Consider the following 20706-nt stretch of genomic DNA (forward strand, 5'->3'; position numbering starts at 1 on the left):
GATTTGGAGCCATATTAGGATGGAAGGAAGAGATCTTTCAAGTGTCCATAGATATAGAGGGTTTAAATGAAAAACCTTGGCTATAGATGGAACCAGAGAGGTAGGACTAGTCACCTAAATATCAGAGCGGTTCCTTCTGACCACAGGTGTGGACTGCTCAGGTGAGAGTGTTTACTGGCCCAACCTAGGACTTTGGGTTCAGGTCGACACTTAATCTGGCCACAGAAGATCTCTCCATAACCAGCATTTAACATTGATTTCACAGCATTTCCCCTCACTAGTGTCTAAAGCTTTGTCAAAACATGCAAAGAGGTCTGTGTTGACATGACTCTAAAGGCCCCACTCCATCCAGATGATTAGCACATGCTCACTGAAAATGAAGCCAATGGCCAAATTCTCACATCATTTTTTTTATCCTGAATTTAGGCTTAGCTGAATGTAATATGTGGCCAAAAAGATACATAGTAGAAATGTAAATTGGCATAGCCACTATGGAAAATTACATGGAGGTCCCTCAAAAACTTAAAATAGAACTAATATATGATCCAGCAATTCCACTTCTGGACATTTTTCCAAAGAAAATGAAAACAATACTTCAAAATAAAGGCTTCACCCTCATATTCATTGTAGTGTTATTTACAATAGCCAATATATGGAAACAACCTAAGTGTACATTGATAGAAGATTGGATAAAGTAGATGTGGTGTGTAAAAATAATACACAGTTATAAAAATGGAATGAAATCTTGTCATTTGCGACAACCTGTATGGACCTTGTGGGCATTATGCTTAGTGAAGTAAGTCAGAGAGAGACAGATACCATATGATTTTACTTCTGTCATCTAAAACCAGAATGAATGAGCAAATAAAACCAAGTTCATAGATACAGAGAGCAAATTGGTTGTCAGAGGGGAAGAGGGTTAGGGGTTGGATGAAATGGGTGAAAGGGATCAAGAAGAACAAACTTCTATTTATAAAATAAAGCCAGGGTGATGTAATTCACAACATGGGGACCATAGTCAGCAATACTATAAAACAAATACACACACATACACACACACACACAATATCTTTGATATCCAAATATCAACATAGAGTTATATCTATACATATACACAATGGTGATCGTTGTATGACGATGTGCTTAATGTCACTAAACTATACAATTAAAAATGGTTGAAGTGATAAATTTCATGTTATATATATTTTACCTAATAAAAATGTGTCTAAGGTGACAAGTAGAGTGACATGACCTAACCCTCACCTTGGTGCCTAAAGGAGTCTTACCTGGTTCCCTACCTTTAGGTCTCAAGAATACAAGGCTACCCACACTGACTGGGGTCTGAAGCTCCTTCACTCACTAAACACATTTAGCAAGTAATTACCGAATATAGCTTACTAAATGCATCTCTCCACATACTTTGATGTGTTCTGATGACCCAGCATTCCTACTTGAAAAAACCAAATCTCCAACCCATCCCTGGTGTCAGCACTATGACAGGATGGAGCTGGCTTCTGAAGATATATATGAATGTGATATTTCTTTTGAATTTTTACACCATCAAAATGAAGTGAAGGAGCCAATTGTCCAAGTCATTGAAACAGACCCAGAAATAAATACTTGGAGTTCAGTTAATAAAAAGCAATCTGTTATTTGACTTGTAGAGATCATTTTCTTGATTCTCTATCTATCTAAATAAGCCATGCACACAGAAACGGCTTGCAGTAGAGTTTTAATATGTTTTCAGGATTCTGGCAGGGCTTCAGTATTTGGAGGATTCACCACTATGCTAAGTAAGTATTTCATTCTAACCTGGGAATGAAGAAAATACAGAACATCTGACATCATCTCTGCACTTTCTCCTCCTGAATTCATAATCTCTCTTAAGTAAAACACTAAGTAAATTCATGGACTCAAGACCTACACTAAAACTAGATGCTTTCAAAGGCCCTGGTTAATGAGGAATCCTTTAAATGTCACATCTACAGTGCAAATTAACCAATATTGCATAGCAAAAAATCCCTCACAAGAAATCTGGTCAATGGTTTATGACAAAAAAATTAATGCTTTCTGTCAAGAATAAGGGTTAAGTTTAGTATTAATCATAAAATGACCTTTAATTGCCAAACAAAAGCACTTTGTTATTTCACTACAATCCCAAACTCACCCTGAGCATTGGAAAAAAGTCATAATTTGCTTAGTATAAATATATTAAAGTATTAAGCCCGCTCTGCTACTCAATTAGTAAACATGTCAAGGGGTGGGTGAGTTATTCATGGTTCAGAGGGCCAGCCCCTTTTCACAGGGAACTTTTTTCACTCTAATGAAATGATGGATAATCTGGAAGTAGGTGCTTTAAGAAGATATTAATCATTCTCTGTGGTAATGTTAATCATGCGTTACACCATCTCCAGATGCTGTGGAGCACCTTCCTCTGAGACAAAGGGCACCTAAGGCAGGGTCTCTTTTTGATCACCTTTCTTTCTTCTTTTTTTTTTTTTAAGATTTATTTATTTATTTATACAAGCACTGGGTACAGTCAGAAGTGTGGGAGGGTGAGAGAATTCACCAGAGCCAGAGCGGGGAACAGAACAGGCAGACTAACGAAGTACACTGCTGAGGGGAGCAGCAGGCGGCAGGAGAGGTCTGTGGGCCATGTGGGACCCTCATCCAGTGGCCAAGGATGGAACTGGTGCTGCAGAGGCTGAGCACAGCTTTGCAGCCCAGCGCTCAACCACTGCGCCACCAGGCGAGGCCCTCTTTTTGATCACCTTTCTGCAGAGGTCCCTACATGCATCTGACATTAAAGACAGCTTTCAATTTCAGGGAGTTTTTCTCTTTTTCAAGAGAAAAAGGCAAGTTCAGTGCAAATCTTCACCTGATTTCTGAGCAACATGGGCTGGGGTCTCTCTCAAGCCCTATTTATTGACATTTTCATATTGCTCATAGGAGGGAGTAGGAAAGACCTTACTTAAACTATAGGAGGAGAAGATAGATGTCCATGGAGTAAATCAGATCAGGTTTACTCTTAAAATGTCTCTAATGTCTCCTGGAGTTAATGAAACATCATGCCTCCAGAGAGACTTCTGGACAATTAAACATTTGTATGGTCAGAAATTTTTAAAGGGGGAGGGGAAACTGTTCAGTAATCTGAGGGCATATTTAATGAGGTTAAACTAGCTCCCTTAACAGACTAATTTTGAAAGCGTCCAAGATTGCACCTGCAGAAAAAGCATGGAAGGATGACTAGTGCTAAGAGGCTGTTCCATATAGATTGCTTCAGAAAAATAAGCCAGAGGGGGACATGAAGTTTCTGTCATGCAAAAGGATTAAGGATGCTAGGGGTTAGATAATACCATCATGCAAAAGAGGTGCCATTTTTTTTTTCTTTTTTTTTCTTTTTTTTTATATATATATATTTTTTTTATAGAGGCATGTTTTTATTTATTTATTTATTTGTTTGTTTGTTTGTTTGTTTGTTTATACATGCACTGGGTACAGTCAGAAGCGCGGAGGGTGAGAGAATTCACCAGAGCCAGAGTGGGGAGCAGATCAGGCAGAAGGACCGAAGTACACTGCTGAGGGGAGCAGCGGGCGGCAGGAGAGGTCTGCGCACCATGTGGGACCCTCCTCTGGTGGCCGGGGAGCAGCCGGGGATCGAACCTGCGCCGCAGAGGCCGCGGGCAGCTTCGCAACCCAGCGCTCAACCGCTGCGCCACCGGGGAGGCCCCGGTGCCATTTTCTTAAATCACATGTTCATGTGCAGGGTCTACAAATGGAGGTGAGAGCAACAAATGAGGTTGTACATCTCTTTTTGGGGTACATTTCCACTTAGAGGCAAACATTCCCCCAGATGTTGGCTTGCAAGTCTCAGATGAATCACTTAGTATTTTTACCCAGATGTGTTGACACAAAGAAGTGGAAACCTTCCTCTGGTCTGCTGAAGAAAACTAGTTATTTTGTACTCTCAAATTTAGCCCCTAAGTAAGTACCCAGCTGTAGTCTTAATAATCCACAAAATTTGCAAAATGTCATATGCCTAATGATTTGTCTCTTTATAGGGCTTCCTAATTTCAAATATGTTCACCCCCATTTTATTTTACCTCCCCTTCTCCTTTGCCCCACGATCTGGACCACACTGTGAATTTTGTCATCTCCCACATAGCTCCACCTTGGACCTTTAAAAGTTATTAGTCAATTGCATGGTGAGAGATGGACATGCTTTTTCTCATCAGTTGCCTTCATTAGATATCCTCATTAGTCTCAGGAAATTGTCTTCTATTTTTTAAAAAGATTTATTTATTTATTTATGCATACAGAGCTGGGGTATAGACCAGAGGTGTGTGTGTGGGGGCAGTGAGAAGGTTCACCAGGGACAGAGTGGGGAGCAGAAAAGGTGGATTGAAATACACTGCTGAGGGGAGCAGTGGGGAGACAGGAGAGGTCTGCTGCACCATGTGAGTAGCTCCCTGGCTGGGGATTGAACTCATGCTGCAGTGGCTGCTGATAGCTTCATAGTGCTGACACTTAACCCCTGCACCACCAAGGAGGGCCAATTTTCTTCTCTTTTTAAACTTGCATGTTTGGTTCCTTCACACAACTGGTCAGAAGCCTCTGTCTCTCTGTCCATCCCTATTTATTCCCAAAATACCAGCTAAAAACCTCAAATAAGGAACATTATTAAAATAAGCCTTTATGCAATTTGCCTGGAATTCACTGGATTATTAAAGTCTATTATCTATTCCGCAGAACCCTATAAATTGATGGCCCCTGATGTCCAATAGCCTCCCTAGTATTCCTCCTGCTTGGTCAACACCCTGGAAGTCTTCCACAAAGCTTCTCCACTCTTCTCAAGCATTGTCTTTGGCTTTATTCTCCTTTTTGCCAACTTGTTAATTGCAATAAAGAGGCCCTCACCTCTCTTGGTGGTGCAGGTGGTTGAGCACCATGCTGTGAAGCTCTCCGCAGCCTCTGCAGCACCGGTTCAATCCCGGCCTGCCAGTGAGGGTCCCACATGGTACAGCAGACCTCTCCTGTCATGCCCACTGCTCCCCTCAGCAGTGTATTTCGTCTGTCTGCTGTTCTGTTCCCTGCTCTGTCTCTGGTGAATCCTCTCACCCTTCTGCGCATCTGGCCTGTACCACCGTTCTTGTATAAAATAAATAAATAAATCTTTATTTAAAAGAAAAAATGAGGCCCTCAAAGGCTTTGTTAGCACTGTGCTACTGTCATCTGCCAGCACATTTGCCCTTTGTCCTTTGTTCTTCCTTTTTGTCTTCTCAAATGATGAAGTGTTCTCCCCTCTCTGCTAAATGTTCACTTGCTTGAGCTCTGATTTTAATCCTTTTCCTTTTCTTCTAGAACTGCACCCCTGTACTCATGCTTCTTGCCCTGGAATTTCAGACTTCTCTCAGTCTGTCATTAATTCCAAGGTTTTCTCTCCCTGAAATAAAAGTGCTTACTTTATTTTGTCCCTTCTCAATGTCTCTCTTCTCCAATAACCATCTAAAATTCTCAAAAGAATCTAGACCACTAGAGTCTTTGCTTCTTTACCACTGGGCGTTTGACCTCACTGCTTTATTACAATTCCCATTCTTAAGGTCATCAGGGGCTTGCTAATAAATATTGAGCGTTTACTATGTATTTGGCATTGTTCTGCGTGTTTGAGATATAGCAGTGAACCAAATAGCTAAAAAGAGCTTAATATCTTAATTCCCTTGGACCTTACATTACAGCAAATTGCCAAATGTAAGAAATATTTATTTTAATTAACTTTCTAGACCTCTTAAATGACTTCTTGGTATTATTTACATCACTTTTATACATCCCCTCCAAAGTATTCACCTGAGATATTATTATTATCTAGAGTTTGTGGTTTATTTTATTGCTTTTCTGGCTCATGTCTTCATCCAGTTTTATATATATATATATACATATATATATATACATATACATATATATATATATGCTTAGATGATCAAGATCCATTTGATTTCTCCAAAAATATATCACTATAGTCCAAACTATTCCTGTAATCATCACACCTATACATCTCCCTTCTTCTAGATTTCTCCTTTGAGATAGACCACAGAACTCCAATTTGGCATTTCCAAGCCATTCATTTTACCTTCAAACTAGCTCCTCCTTATTTTCCTAACCTACTTATAACATCACCACAATTTATCACCACTTATTTATAACATTGGGGATTATCCTTGATCCTTCTCTTTTTGTCTATATAATAACTAGTCCTCCAACATTTACCTTTAGAATTTTTTCTAAATTTAAAATGTAATTCCTAATTCTACTATCCTACCTTACATTCATTTCTCTCATGAAAGACTCTGCTTCCTGTCCTCAAGATAATCATTCACTGAGCAAAACCAATTTCACTATGTCAAGTTCATGCTTGGAAGTTATTGAATGAGTAATAAGTCAATGTGTGCAATATGACATACAATAGTCTTCATAATTTATATCGCATTTATGATATGGTTCATATCAACTTTGCCAACATTAGGTTTTATCACTCCATGACTCATTCCTTGTATTTCAAATGAATAACAGTTTCTACTTTCTTGCATACATTCAATGGTTTGTTTTTACCATTATGTATTTTCTTTTTCTTTTCTATTTGCCTTTTTCTATGATTTATCCTAAAGCATGCTTGCTCATCGACCAAGGAATTAGGCATTGCACATGTCTCTCCTTCATGGAAGGATTTTCTTATTGGAAGTATCTTCTACAATATACCTGGGTAAGTCTCTATCCTCTATGTTCTTCAATACTTTATTTACTAACAATAGCATGTTATAATTATTTCTTTATATCTCACATCAGTCCACCAGATGACGGTAGCCCCACAGGACCACTTCCCTATCCTTTTTTATTATTACTCCTTGACACAGAATAACTACTCAACAAAGATTTGGAAAACAACCACTGGAAGGAAGGGAGAAAAGAAGGAAGGGAAGAAAGAAGGGGAAAAATGAAAGAAATTGGTTAATCATTATTACCATAAGAGATTTAAGCATAGAGGCCTCCCCTGGTGGTGCAGTGGTTGAGTGCTGGGCTGCGAGGCTGCCCGTAGCCTCTGTGGCGCCGGTTCGATTCCCTGCCACTGGCGAGGGTCCCACATGGTGTGCAGACCTCTCCTGCCACCCGCTGCTCCCCTCAGCAGTGTATTTCATCAGTCTGCCTGTTCTGCTTCCCGGTCTAGCTCTGGTGGATTCTCTCACCCTCCCACACTTCCGACTGTACCCAGTGCTTGTATAAATAAATAAAAAAAAATTTAAAAAAAGAGATTTAAGCATATGGCACCTGTACTTTTCAAAGATGGCCAGATCAATACCTGCCATACCATGTGTTCTTCCCACAGAGTGAAGGTGACCTGCTCCATTTCAGGTTATGTGCCTTTATTTAATCATAAACATTTGCTGAGTGACAGTGACAACTACAAACACATTCTAGGAAGACAAAGATGATTACCATATGGTTTGCCTACTCGTGATATCAGGACAGAATATGAATATAAGAAACAATTATAGAGATGACAGAAGTGTTATGGGAGAAGCAAAGAGCAAGGTGCTTTTCAGGTATGGGAAAGGATCAGATTGGAGGTGACATTTGAATAAAAGTGCTGTTAAAACATGATCAGCCAGAAATTAGAGAAAAGACATTCTGGAGAAGACTATATATGTGTGTATATACAGCAAAAATAAATTTTATGACTAATTCAAACAACCAGAAGTAGTTCAGAAAGATTGGTATGAATACTCAGGGTATCTTTGGAAGGAATTATGGATGATGCATGCTAGGACTTTCTCTTCTTTTTCTGGTTAGCTAGCTTTCTTTTAAAAATCAGTGTTAGTATGGTGAACACACTATGCCAATCAATGTCAAACCTCTTGCAACGACTAAGGCATATTTAGTGTTGGGGCACTCCGGTGAACTCAATGAAACTACGTAGACACCCTCTCTTATTTTTACTTTATATGAATTGTCATTTTTGAGCAATGTATCTTCTCAGGAGCTCTGAGGATGACATTACTGAAAGCTCAATGGCTGCCTTGTCCTTCCTGTGTGGCAAAGTTTAGAGCCAAAACCACCCTGGTGGGGCCCCTTGGACTCATGAGATTATGGATAAGCAAGAGCCAGAATCTACCCTTGGTTGAATTCCTACACATAGTACAAGATCAACTGCCCTCAAAATAATGTACAACTGTGGGCACATCAGGACCCACAATTTGCACATTCTATAGGGTTCCAGCCATCCTTGCATGTAAAAACGAAGCATAATCAGTGCTTTAATAGAATAGTGTGCATAGAGAGGAGAAGAAAGAATAACAAAACACCCAAAGTTGCCCATCACCTTGTGGGTCAGTGACTAGCCAAACAGGGTTGACCCAAAAGGGGCAGCCATAGCCCAAAAGCTTACAGCAAGTCTAAAGCACTTTTTGGCATGGAACCATGTAAAGGGAGGGAAAGGAGCCAGGCAAAAGCAACATCAAGGTACAAATCAAGGTAACAGTGTCATTGTCAGCCGCCCATGTGTCTCTCAGGTGACTCCTCCAAGTGTCTCTTTCAAGTAGTCTATGTCTCTCCTCCACGTCCTCCAAGGCCCTGGTGCACATCCAAAGCCAAGAAACAAGTGAGCCTTTCTCCACGTGTCTCTCTCCTGTGTGTCCCCCTAAGCCCACCTACCTTCTATGTTATGTAGTATCCCCTGACCACTTACTTCTGGCCCTCATTAAATGGGGCGGGGAACATGGTAACTCCCCCTTTCATGGAGACACCTCTGTTACAATTCTGCTTCCAGGGTAAATATTTTTTGCTGTATTATCTTCCCTAGATTGGTTAGGTCCAGAGAAATCACCGACCTACCACCAACAGTACATATTTTTACTGTTGATAAGATCCTGTGGTGGTAGATTTGCAATCACATCTCCTATAAGTTCTTCAGACCAGAAGAAGCTAAGCAGACCCTCATTATTCTTTCAAGTCACAGTATCTGTTACAAATATACTTCTCACTAGGGCAAACATTAATTTTCAGCCAGAAGAAGGAAAAGTCATTCCAAAGGGCCTCATAATTTTGAGAAGATACTTTGCTCACAACGGAGTCTGCACTTTTGTTCTCACTTGAACAATTGTATTTCCATGACATAAAGATGCGTTTATCAACATGTCATTAATTAAGAACAGCAGAGAAATACTGCCACATTAAATATCCATTTATCAATTCAAATATGTTTGCAATATTATCATTAAAATATTTTAAATCTAAAATTTTTAAAAACCTGTCTAAGAATTGCATTTTCTTTTGTTGTACACAGGCTGAAAAATAATTAAGAGTTATGCTTAACTTAGCAAAACTTCTCTCTCTCAAGTTTCCCTACAATGACTTAATGCAAAGACTCAGCAGATCTTTGGCATTATTTTTCAAAGTGGCAGTTGGAATGACTACAGAAATCATAAGCTAATTTTTTTAATTTTCTAAAATTTATTAGAATTGAGTTTTTTTTTATCAATGGCAGTAATTGGCAGGAATGTTGGAATTCCAGACACAACGCAAGGTCATGTTTTCCAGTAATTCAATTTTCTCCAGCTCTAATCAATTATGTTAGAGTGCTTAGGTCAAAATGAGTCGGTGGGAATAATTATTTTTCCCACAACTATTCACCAAATTATAGTCTACAATTACAAATAAGTGCAATATTAAGGCTGTGGAAAATAATTTTTTTTTAAATTATAAATAGGAGTTGAAAAGACCCCCATAACTTTCTAGTTTGCCTTAGTCTCTGTAAGTCAAGCAGATATACTGGTTGAATAGTATCCACAACAGCACAACTCATTACCCTAAAGATTTGGATAGGTCACAAGTCAAAGGGTGTTCTCCAAAATGCCTTAAACAAATATGTCCCATAAAATATTCACATAATTTGCTTAAAACACTGGTGATGTCTTTGCTCTCTCATGCTAATGCCAAACTGATTTCCTATTTTTAATTTTTATTAGCATTTTAAGAATTGTTTGCCTGTATCACTATTGAATAATGAAGGTGTCATCTATCCTTTATATGCCAACAATAGCCTCTGAGGTCAGATTTACAAGAACAAAGGCAACATGGCTGGCAGGATGTTGAGGGATGCCAAGGTCTATTGTGAATCACACCAGCTTCAACAAAGGACACCAGGCATTACCTGGGACCCTGGTTGCAGGTGGGGGGAGAAACCTGCAATAACAACTGCCCACATTTTCTAGGTATTTATGGAAATGAAAATAAGAAGACAATAGCCCCTTCATGGCATGAGCATAACTCACAGGAGTGCTGCCCCGTTTCCTTTTACCACCTCTCAACTCAACCTGTTAAAGCATGATGCTCTTTCTGACATTTCCTGAAATGCAAATTTTTTTTGCAATAATGACTTTCATCCTGGGAGTACTTACAAATTCCAACCGTAGTAGAGTCTAAGAGCCATAGTAGTTGGAATGAGACTGACTAGTTCCCTTGGATTGTAGTTGAATAGTGTTCTCTTCAATGTGTCTGCATGCATTTCACATAGACTTGCTGGGGAAGATTGGCAAGGAAATGAAAGATCTCGTGCCGTCATGAAACAAGATAGACCTTGAAGGGAGCTGCCTTACATCTATACTTCACTCTATCACTCGTTATGCAGGTGAGCCTAGTCCCGTTATATGGCCTCTTTGCAACTCTCTTTCCTCATCTGTAAAGCAGAGATATTCATACTTGTAAAAGACTACTACTGTCTGCCTGCTCTGGGGTGATAGCTCAATAATGCGTAGCTGTTGAGTTCTTATAGAAAAGTAGGTCTCTAAGGATGGGAGAGAAAGGCTGGCTGCATTCTACTCTTACATCATGCACACCTAGATAACATAACTTCGTTTCTAGGGCCCATCTTTGGAGAAAAGGAACTTTGATGGATGAGCAAATGCACTAGAAGCCTGTAGAAAGTCACAATTATATCCTGTGAGATGTGAAAAAGCAGAGAGAATATGATAAAGGCAGTTGGCAATTTTTGCAAAATAATTGCAGATATATAATGAATAAGGAAAGTCAGAAGTGTTCATGTGATTCAGGGGAAAAGGACTGAGACTTGAGGCAGTTAGAATTGGCTCAGCACAGGGAAGATCTAATCCAACAGCAGAACTAAGGTGAGACACATCTGTACCGGCAGGTGATGACTATTTTGTTGGGATACTTGGTGATAGTGGTCTAAAAAATAGTGAAAAGAATTGCAATATTTGATATCTAATAATCTGTTTTACCATGTGCATTACATTACCTATAGTACTTAAAACAATGGCTATTTTCTCTTTGAAGAAGTAGTGTTTCATCAAGTCCAGTAAGGTAGAAACCACATGACAACATTATATCCACATTTTCTAGTCAACCTGGGTCCATTTGTCACTTAGCTCTCATCTCCAACAACAAATTAATGTAGAACCTTTACAATCTGGTCCCAATCTCATATGACACTTCCTGCATGAACTGGCATATCTAGAGGTAGCACCAGGTCACTTGACCATACAAAATGGGGTTATGTTGTCTCTATTTTCCACAATTTTGTCCATGCACAACCTATTCCTGGAAAACTTCCTCTCTTCGCTCAGTCCTCAGAATCTCTCTTCCTGTCAAGGTCTAGCATGTTTTTTTGACTATGACTATAATTAGCTCTGCTAGGAGGCCCTTGCAGCCAGGACCATGGCTCCATTTCTAACATCATCTCAATGTCTTGCTCACGTGAGTTCTTCTGATAATTACAAGATGTTGTCAGATCATCTTATAATTTGTTTTCAAAATAAATAAAAGTCACAACTAAAAAATATTATGGTTAATTATAGGCATTTTTAGCTATAGATATTTTATCTCCTCTTTGTCTATTTATTGTTACACTAATATTTAAAGATACAAAAGCAAACAGATGACACACACCATAATTATAAATACAATATAGATGACAAGAAGACATTCCAGTCAGTGGATTTACTGTAAATGATGATTTTCCACAATTCCCAGAAAACTGTGACCACAGGACTCTTTGATTGATAGAATCAGGCTCTGACAGAGAATCTGGCTAGAGCTGCTCCTAATTTTGACAAGGATGTCTGTACCTTTCTAAATTAGAGGGACCTGCTGCACTCTGCTGGGTATAGCCCAAGGCCACATTGCCTGTTGAAAGAAGCCATGACTTTAGTTAAGATCCAGGACCCAACCTTGGAAGACATGAACAAATCTCTTTTTCCAACATCTCCCCTCCCTACCTAGGAAAACAAAGGCTTTGGGAGGATTGAAAATATACTCAGTGCAGCTTCGACAGTGCTGGTCTACTCATGATGATGGCACGAATACCCAACAATCTGTCTCAGTTGCTTCCAGATTATGCTGTTTCTAAAGTATCTTTTCCAGTGAAATGAAGGCATAATTTCTTTGTGGGTCCCATTCTCAGTTTATGAATACTTCCCAAAATGGCCACGTTAATTTCCACCTCACCCAGCATATACAAATTTTATGCAGTGATTTAACCTGCAAGCTCTATCCTGTCTTGACCCCCAGTCCCTTCAGGGAGGACATAAAATCCTTCTTACATCTCACCTACTGGTCACTAAGAGATTACCCTCCCTCTTCACCACCCCAGTATTATTCCCATAAACTCCACAGAGCTCCACACTGAAGCCAGATCCAATTCTATTTGGTTGCCGCCTTATTTTCAATAACTCCTTTTTCCTGAGTTTCAGTCCTAGGCAATAGCTGAGGAACTTTGTGTGTTGACCCCAAAGCTGTCAACACCCACCTGCCTTTGGCAGCTGCCTGTCAACAGAGTTGCCTTTTAACAAAGTCTGGGCTCCTTTGTCCCCAGTGTTCTATCTCCCCAGGGATCCACCAAAAGATACTGAAGATGCTAGGGCCTTACCATCTTCCTCTTCACCAGTCATTAATATGGAATTTTAGGTGACCATAAGAAAACTAAGCTAAGACATCAATTATTTAATAATTAATTTAATAATGAAAACACTGGCTGCAAATGTACTCTATGGCAGGTAGTGCATGAAACACTAGAAATACAGCAAGAGGCAGGAAGTGCCTTAGAGAACTCTGAGAATAAAATTGCATTCTCCCCTTACATATATTTAAATATTAATAAGTCCCAAAATAAGCTTAAAAAATCAAGCCCCTGGGAATCCACAAAGACAGCTTGGAAGCAAAGCAATCCTAGTCCCAACCCTGAACTCCTCAGGATGTATGAGGTGCTGATAAATGGGTTCTGATGTACTAAGAGTTGTCTTTAGAAAGTCACATTCCTATTTTTAATAAATTCAACCAAACTAAAGTCAAATGTGCTTTTATGTGGACTTGAAAGGAAAGCAGTCTTTCTTTCAACAGAGCATGCAAAAGTAAGAAAAATTAATTATTTTTTTTGAATGTTGAGTGTTGTGTGAGGTAGAATAGTGGTTCCCCTGAAATACCTACTTACTCACCATGAATCTGTGCACATCAAAGGGGATTTTGCAGACATGACTCAATTAGGTATTTTATCATAAAGAGATTACCTTGGGGAGATTATCTTGGATTACCCAGGTAGGTCCTAGGTAATCACAGAGGTCTACAGAGGGTGGGGATGTCAGTCAGGAAGAAGCAGTGATAATGGAAGCCAAGGACAGAGAGGCAAGAGGCTATGTATAAGCTAACACAGGATGGCAGTGTGTAGAAGTTGGAAAAGGCAAGGAATGGGTTCTAGAGCCTCCAGAAGGACGTGGCCCTGTCAATCCATGTTTGACTTTTGATCTTTCACACGGTCAGGTAGTGAATGTATTTTATTTTAAACAAGTGCCATGGCAACTTCTTAGAGCAACAATAGTAAACTAACATAGATACAGCAAATATTTCATCAATAATATTTCATTTCTATTAGACTTTTAGGAAGGAATAATACGCATTAAACATTGCTGATAATTCATATGAAGATAAAAATTGCAATATCATTTGAATGTGAAATATCCAGGTTATCCACACATAATGTAAATAAGAGACTGAAATGACACAAGGATTTGATCATCACAGTGGTTACTCTTGACTCTAGACAAGGAAAATCAAGACAAAGGCCAACGATGTGATGACTGCATAGAATATGTTATTATCCTTTGTGAAAATAGATCCTTCAACAAAACACACATATCACCTGAACCTCTTGTTTTTGTAATTCAGTGACAGCTTCATATCATTTGTAAACTAATAATTTTCCACAGAGTAAGATTTTACAGATGAACTTATCCAGACACATGTTAATCTTAACACCGATGACTCCAAAGTCTCACTCGGTCCATAAGTAATTTCATGAAATCGTTGGTTACAATACTATCAAGGAGTAGGTAAGTGGTCAATATTGTAAAGTTAATTTTGTTAGCGGTAAGGGCAGAAAAAAAGAAAAGTTGGCTCACAATAAGATCTTTCAAACTCAAGGATGCACCTCCCTTTAATGCAAATCACCAACAAACTGGAAAACCATGATTTGGTCTTACCTAATGATTCTAAAATGTGTTACATTGTGGTAAAAATGTTAGTACTATCACTTAAATCCCTACTTTTCTTTAGACCAAAAAATAAAAATGCAGTAAAGACTGCCCATGATCTCCACCTCGCTGTGCCTTGCATACCTGCTCCACTGCTCTGGTTCAAGACAATTAATCCTAATATCCAACCCTCCTGTGGTAATTTCTCATCTTGGCAGGTCTCCTTCTGTAATGACTAAAGGGGAGTGGCCGAGTTCCCAAAGCTTGGGCGCAGCCAGATGCAAGCTACCTCACAGAAGTGAACAGCCTGTCTGGCCTCTCTCTTTGCTTCTCCTCCTCATCCTTGTTTCCCTCCCTCCCTCCTGTCTTCTCTCCCATTTTCATTTTCCTTCCATTCCTTGTCTTCTTTCTTTATCCTGCCCTCCATTCCTCTCTCCTCTTCTCCCTCATTTCACTAAAAAACAGTTTGACTAAAAAGACAAACAACACAAAGCAAACAGGATCCTCTCCCAAGCTTTCAGCACCATGGAGAATTTAAGCTGCCGCCTTCTCTACCAAGTATAATTAGGTGATTGACAAATGGCAGGTAGCAATGGAGATGGAAATAATCTCTATTATCATGCCTTCCTTCCTCAGAGAAAGAGCTCTAGTGTCCTCATTTTTTCAACCCAACTCCAATTTCATATTTATGAAAAGCTAGTCTCTGCCACTCCCCAGCAATCTGCTTATTGAGCATACTTCCCTCCAAGCATAATTACATCCCCCATCCCTTGGTATTGCATCCTTTCATTTCATTTTCCCCTGCATCTCCTGCTGTGCCGACTGCCGTCACAACACTTCATGCTCTGACCAAGAGAATAGGTCATTGATTTTTTCCCCCAAAGCCAGTACCACTCTGTGAATTGGTCTTGATCCCTAGAGACAGGGAGTGTAAGAGAGAGAGAGAAATGGAGAGAGCATGATAACACAGCCATAGGACACTGGGTCAAAGGTCCCCATCCACTCCAGTGTGGCTACATTGTTTTCCCGCCCTCCCCTGATGCCATCTCCTCTAATGACAGATGCTACTGGGTGAGTGCTTATACTAGAAATTAGATGTCATTTCTGTGTGGGCATATGATTATCATATGTACACAAGAGCTTTAGCCAAGATCTGCATTTGGAAAGCAGTGAGCGACAAGGACAATAGCCATTAGTCTATAATTTTGGACTTTTTTTTTACCAGCTTAGACAAACTACCCATCATTTATTCACATTTGAGATAGCCTAGAGAAATTGAATATACACCAGTAACTTTGCGACCCAATACTCTGCAATGCTTTATGGTATTCTGAAATTGAGGGTAAGGAGGGAGGACAGACTGGGGGGGATCAGCTGTGTATAATAGACACGACATCTCTTCTGGGCCCATGGTTCTGAAGTTTGGCTTATAATTCCCCCAAAGAATTGTACCAGCATGCAAACCATTAATTAATGATCAAATGAGAGCTTTTTCCATGTAGGCTCTTATCTAGGCACAAAGAATACCATGATGAGCAAAGCAGAAAAGGGGTAGAGGGTGAAAAGAAAGTCTTTTTACTTCAATTTTATTTATTTTTTAAAAGAATTATTTATTTATTTATTTATACATACAAGCACTGGGTACAGTCAGAAGTGCGGGAGGGTGAGAGAATTCACCAGAGCCAGAGTGGGAAGCAGAACAGGCAGAAGGACTGAAGTACACTCCTGAGGGGAGCAGCGGGCGGCAGGAGAGGTCTGCGCGCCATGTGGGACCCTCGCCTGGTGTCTGGGCATTGAACCTGCGCTGCAGAGGCTGCGGGCAGCTTTGCGACCCAGTGCTCAACCACTGCGCCACTGGGGAGGCCCTCGACTTCAATTTTAAATTGAGTTGTATGTGAACTTGATTTAGCTGGCATCTCTAAAAAGTCATTTTGATCTGAGTTATATGTAAAGGAAATACTGTGAAAACTTTGAGGGTGTGGTTGAGTATTTTATTCTTCTGATTATATTTTGGGTCCTTGTATTAATATGCTCTTTTCTTACTTTGGAAAACATTGGCAACTAGTTACCTCTATGAGAGAAAGTAGATTATCCAAAAGAGGACATTTCTGATATTTTTCAACATACTACCATTATATAGAAACCTTTGGATTTGCATTCTTTTGATATGTCTGTGTGCTTTGCTTTATTTGTTTTTTTAAGATTTATTTTTATTTATACAAGAACTGGGGTACAGGGCAAAGGAGCAGGAGAGTGAGAGGATTCACCAGAGACAGAGTGGGGAGCAGAACAGGCAGACTGACTGAAATACACTGCTGAGGGGAGCAGTGGGCAAGGCAGGAGAGGTCTGCTGCGCCATGTAGGTGGGTCTGTGGCCGGCCGGGAATCGAACCTGGGCTGCACGGCTGCGAACAGCTTCACAGTGCTGCGCTCAAACCACTGCGCCACCAGGGAGGCCCTGGTTTGGTTTTTGAAACCCATAAAAATTACCATCAAATGAAAGGCATTATTTTCAAAGATCAAATCATGTATTCTTCCTATATACCAGTTTATCTTGACTAACAGAGGTGCTGCTTTTTTGATGTTTAAGCCTCTAGTACATTAAAGATGCCATACCCAAAGAAATATTATGTTTAGAATTATTCTGACATTATAAAGACAATTTCTCTCTCTCTCTCTCTCTCTCTCTCTCTCTCTCTCTCACACACACACACACACACACACACACACATAAATAAAACACCCTTTCTACCTCAAATTTCCTCATCTTTTCCTGAATTTTTGAAAACAAATCTCTATTCCATGTAAAAGAGATGACTATTTTCCCTGCTTCTTATTCTCAAAATTAATTTTCATGAGTAAAAAAAAAATCTTTTTTGTTTATGTTAGTCTTATTACCGTATTTATTATAAGTACTTTTAACACAGATTTTCTTCATTATCAAAATTTAATTCTCCATTTACTTTTCAGTTAATTTTTTTTTGGAAAATGTAAAAATTGTTTGGCCATCTAATTTCCTGCATGTCAATTGCTTATATCTTAGACTGAAAATCTTAAATACTGAGTCATATAGATTTTGAAATTATGTATCTAATATATTTTAGACTATTATGATGGTTTTATAATATACATACATACACATAACTTAAGATGATATGCTAGAAATTTGATAGTGCAGACACACACTACATAGGTAAAAAGTCATTCTTTATAATGCACAAGTGGCTGAAACATGGAAGCAACCAAGATGTCTTTGAGTAATGAATGACTCAATGAGCTATGACACTTCCACAAATGGAATATTATTCACCACTAAAATGAAAAGAGCTATCAAGGGACAAGGATGGTTGACAAAACTTAAATGCAGACCACTAAGTGAAAGATTGCAGCCTGAAAAAGCTACATACTGTAAGGTTCAAACTAAAGGATATTCTGGAAAAGGTAAAACTGTTACAGGACAGTGAGAGGGGCAGCCCAGACCCCGCAAACTTGCCTGCTCTAAATAGGTTCTGCCACCCACCGCATCAACACAAAACATATGAGACTTTAATGGGAAGGAACTTTAATACAATTAGGAAACAATACAGGAAAGGCAAAGAATCTTGTTTCTAAATCAAGCACCCAAAGTTACCAGTCCCCTCATGGGGCCAGAGCAAGGCCCCAAAGCCTGCCACAAGTCTAAAGCATCTTCCAGTGGGGACCCACAGAAAAGGATCAGAAACAAGCAGACAAGTCTGGAAGAAAAAGAGCAAAATCAAAATCAAGACAAAAACCACCCTTGTCACCTCCCCACGGGTCTCACCCACATAAGTGTCACCCAGTCCACGACCAAAAGGCAAGCGCAGTTTCTTCACGTGTCTCTCAGCTCCATGTGCCTCCTCCAGGTCTCCTTCTGGCTCCATCCTGCTTCCTTCCTCAGTCTCCTCTGCAGCTTCTTCTCTCCCTGCTCAGCTCCACCCTCCCTTGGGTGGGGGCAGGAAACCTGGAGCCTCCCCCTTTCCTGGGGACCACCCTGTTACAAAACGAGGGGAACATTAGGAGTACCAGGGTCACTGGGGGTGGTGGAAGTGATGAATGGTTGGAGCTGGGTATTTTTAAATCAGTGAAACTATACTGTATCGACATTGTAATGGTGGATGTGCATTATACATTTGTGAAAATTAGGACATGTGCTAGGGCCCAGGGATGCTGAGGCACCCAGGGGTTCTTGACTTCTAGGCAGGAAAGAATTCGTGTGGGAGTCAATGTGTGGGTGATTTAGAAATGAAACTTTTTATTATTTATTTATTTATTTACAAGAACCAGGGTATAAGCCAGAGTTGCGGGACAGGGGGGCGGGGAGGGGGTGAGAGGATTCACCAGAGACAGAGCGGGGAACAGAAGAGGCAGACTGTGGAAATACACTGCTGAGGGGAGCGGCGGGCAAGACAGGAGAGGTCTGCTGCACCATGTGGGACACTCACCAGCTGGCTGGCCGGCCAGGATCGAACCGGCGCTGCAGAGGCTGTGGGCAGCTTCACAGCACTGTGCTCAACCACCTCCGCCACCAAGGGAGGCCCCAGAAATGAAGCTTTATTGTAGGTGCACAGGGGAGCGGGAGGGTGGCAGATGCAAAGAATCCTTCCTTGGGTCTTAAGGCTGCAGATATAAATACTTGCTTAGTTAAATTAGGGGTCAGGGGATTACAGAAGGGCTTCTTAATGGAAATCCACAGCCTTGCTTAACACAAGAGGCAGGAATTTACAGATGAGACCATGGCTTGGGTGGGGCCAGTTTTGTTTAACAAAAGGAGCAGGAATTTACAAATTGGGATAACAATTTTGGACAATTTTGTTTATCAAAAGCAACTGACTCCTAACCTAACCTCCATTTAGATAAGTTTTACAACTAGTGGCACCTGGTATGAGATAAGCTGATAGGGCTTGAGTGACTTTGTTCTGAAATGTGCACAGCTGTTTCTCAGAAAGCCTGGAAGTAGGAGCTGCAGCCATGGTGCATAGTTCCTGTGCTCCCTTCACATCCAAGCTCAGAATGTGAACCCTAACGATGGAAGCTTAGAGAAGAAAAATTTAGGATGGAAGGTCTCATGAGGTGACACCAGGTGGGGGGAGGGGAAATTAATGAATTTTAAACTAATCCTAATCCCTTGTTATGGAAGTTTCCAGGACTCTGAGGGGGGAGCAGAGAAGGTTAACAGTCACACCAGACCAACCCAATCAGGCCCCAAGCAGGTTAACTATGGCAGCCTTTACCTTAATTTTGATTTTGCACTTTTCCTTCCAGACTTACCTGGCTCCAGCCACTCCTGTCCTATGGGTCCCCACCAGAAGGTGCCTTAGACTCGGGGCAGGTTTTTGGGCCTCAGTGGTCCTGCTTTGGGCTGATCCCGTTTGGCTGGACATTTATCCAGAGGGTAACAGGGTATTTCGTGGGAAAACTTTTGTTCTTATCCTTCTCTTCTCTTAATTGAACACGAATTGTGTCAAAGTTCCTTTCCATTAAAGGTCTTAAGCACTAAAATATGTTTTCTCTAGATGCAGTGGATGGCAGAAGCTATTTAAAGCAGGTAGGTTTGGGGCGCTCAGGGGGCCCCTTTACCCTGCCTTCCAACAGTGTCACTATTTGCTCATCAGCTGTAACAATTTATCAGAGTAATGCTGAGTCTTAGTAACAAGAAACTATATGTTGAGCGGGAGGAAGTGTATAGGAACTTCTGGTTTCTGTTCAATATTTCTATAAACTTGCAAACAAAAATAAAGTCTATTAATAAGATCAAAAAGCAGTGCTGGATATCTGATAAATGAAAGCACCATGCTATTATAATAATTAGTTGGATAAACTTAGAAAACTATTTAACGTATCAAATCTGTAAAATGAGGATAAGAACCAAGTCTGAGTTGTTGTGACAATTGAATGACGTTATCAATGTCAAATCCTTACTAAGAACTAAGTCATGAGCTAAAGTAAAATCTCCATAAATATTATTCCTATCTTTGAAGTTCATATGTACTCAAATAACATCAAGACCAGATTCCCCCAACAATAAATTATTATAATATGATTTAAGATTCCGCATTTGATTGCCTAGTAAAACTACCCCAGCACAAGAATCCTGCTCAGAAAGGAGGCACATTTTTTTTTTCTTTCCTTTCTTTCTAAACTTGCCTGCCCTGTT

This window comes from Talpa europaea (genome assembly GCF_964194135.1).
Source record: "Talpa europaea genome assembly, chromosome: 14".
NCBI lineage: Eukaryota > Metazoa > Chordata > Mammalia > Eulipotyphla > Talpidae > Talpa > Talpa europaea.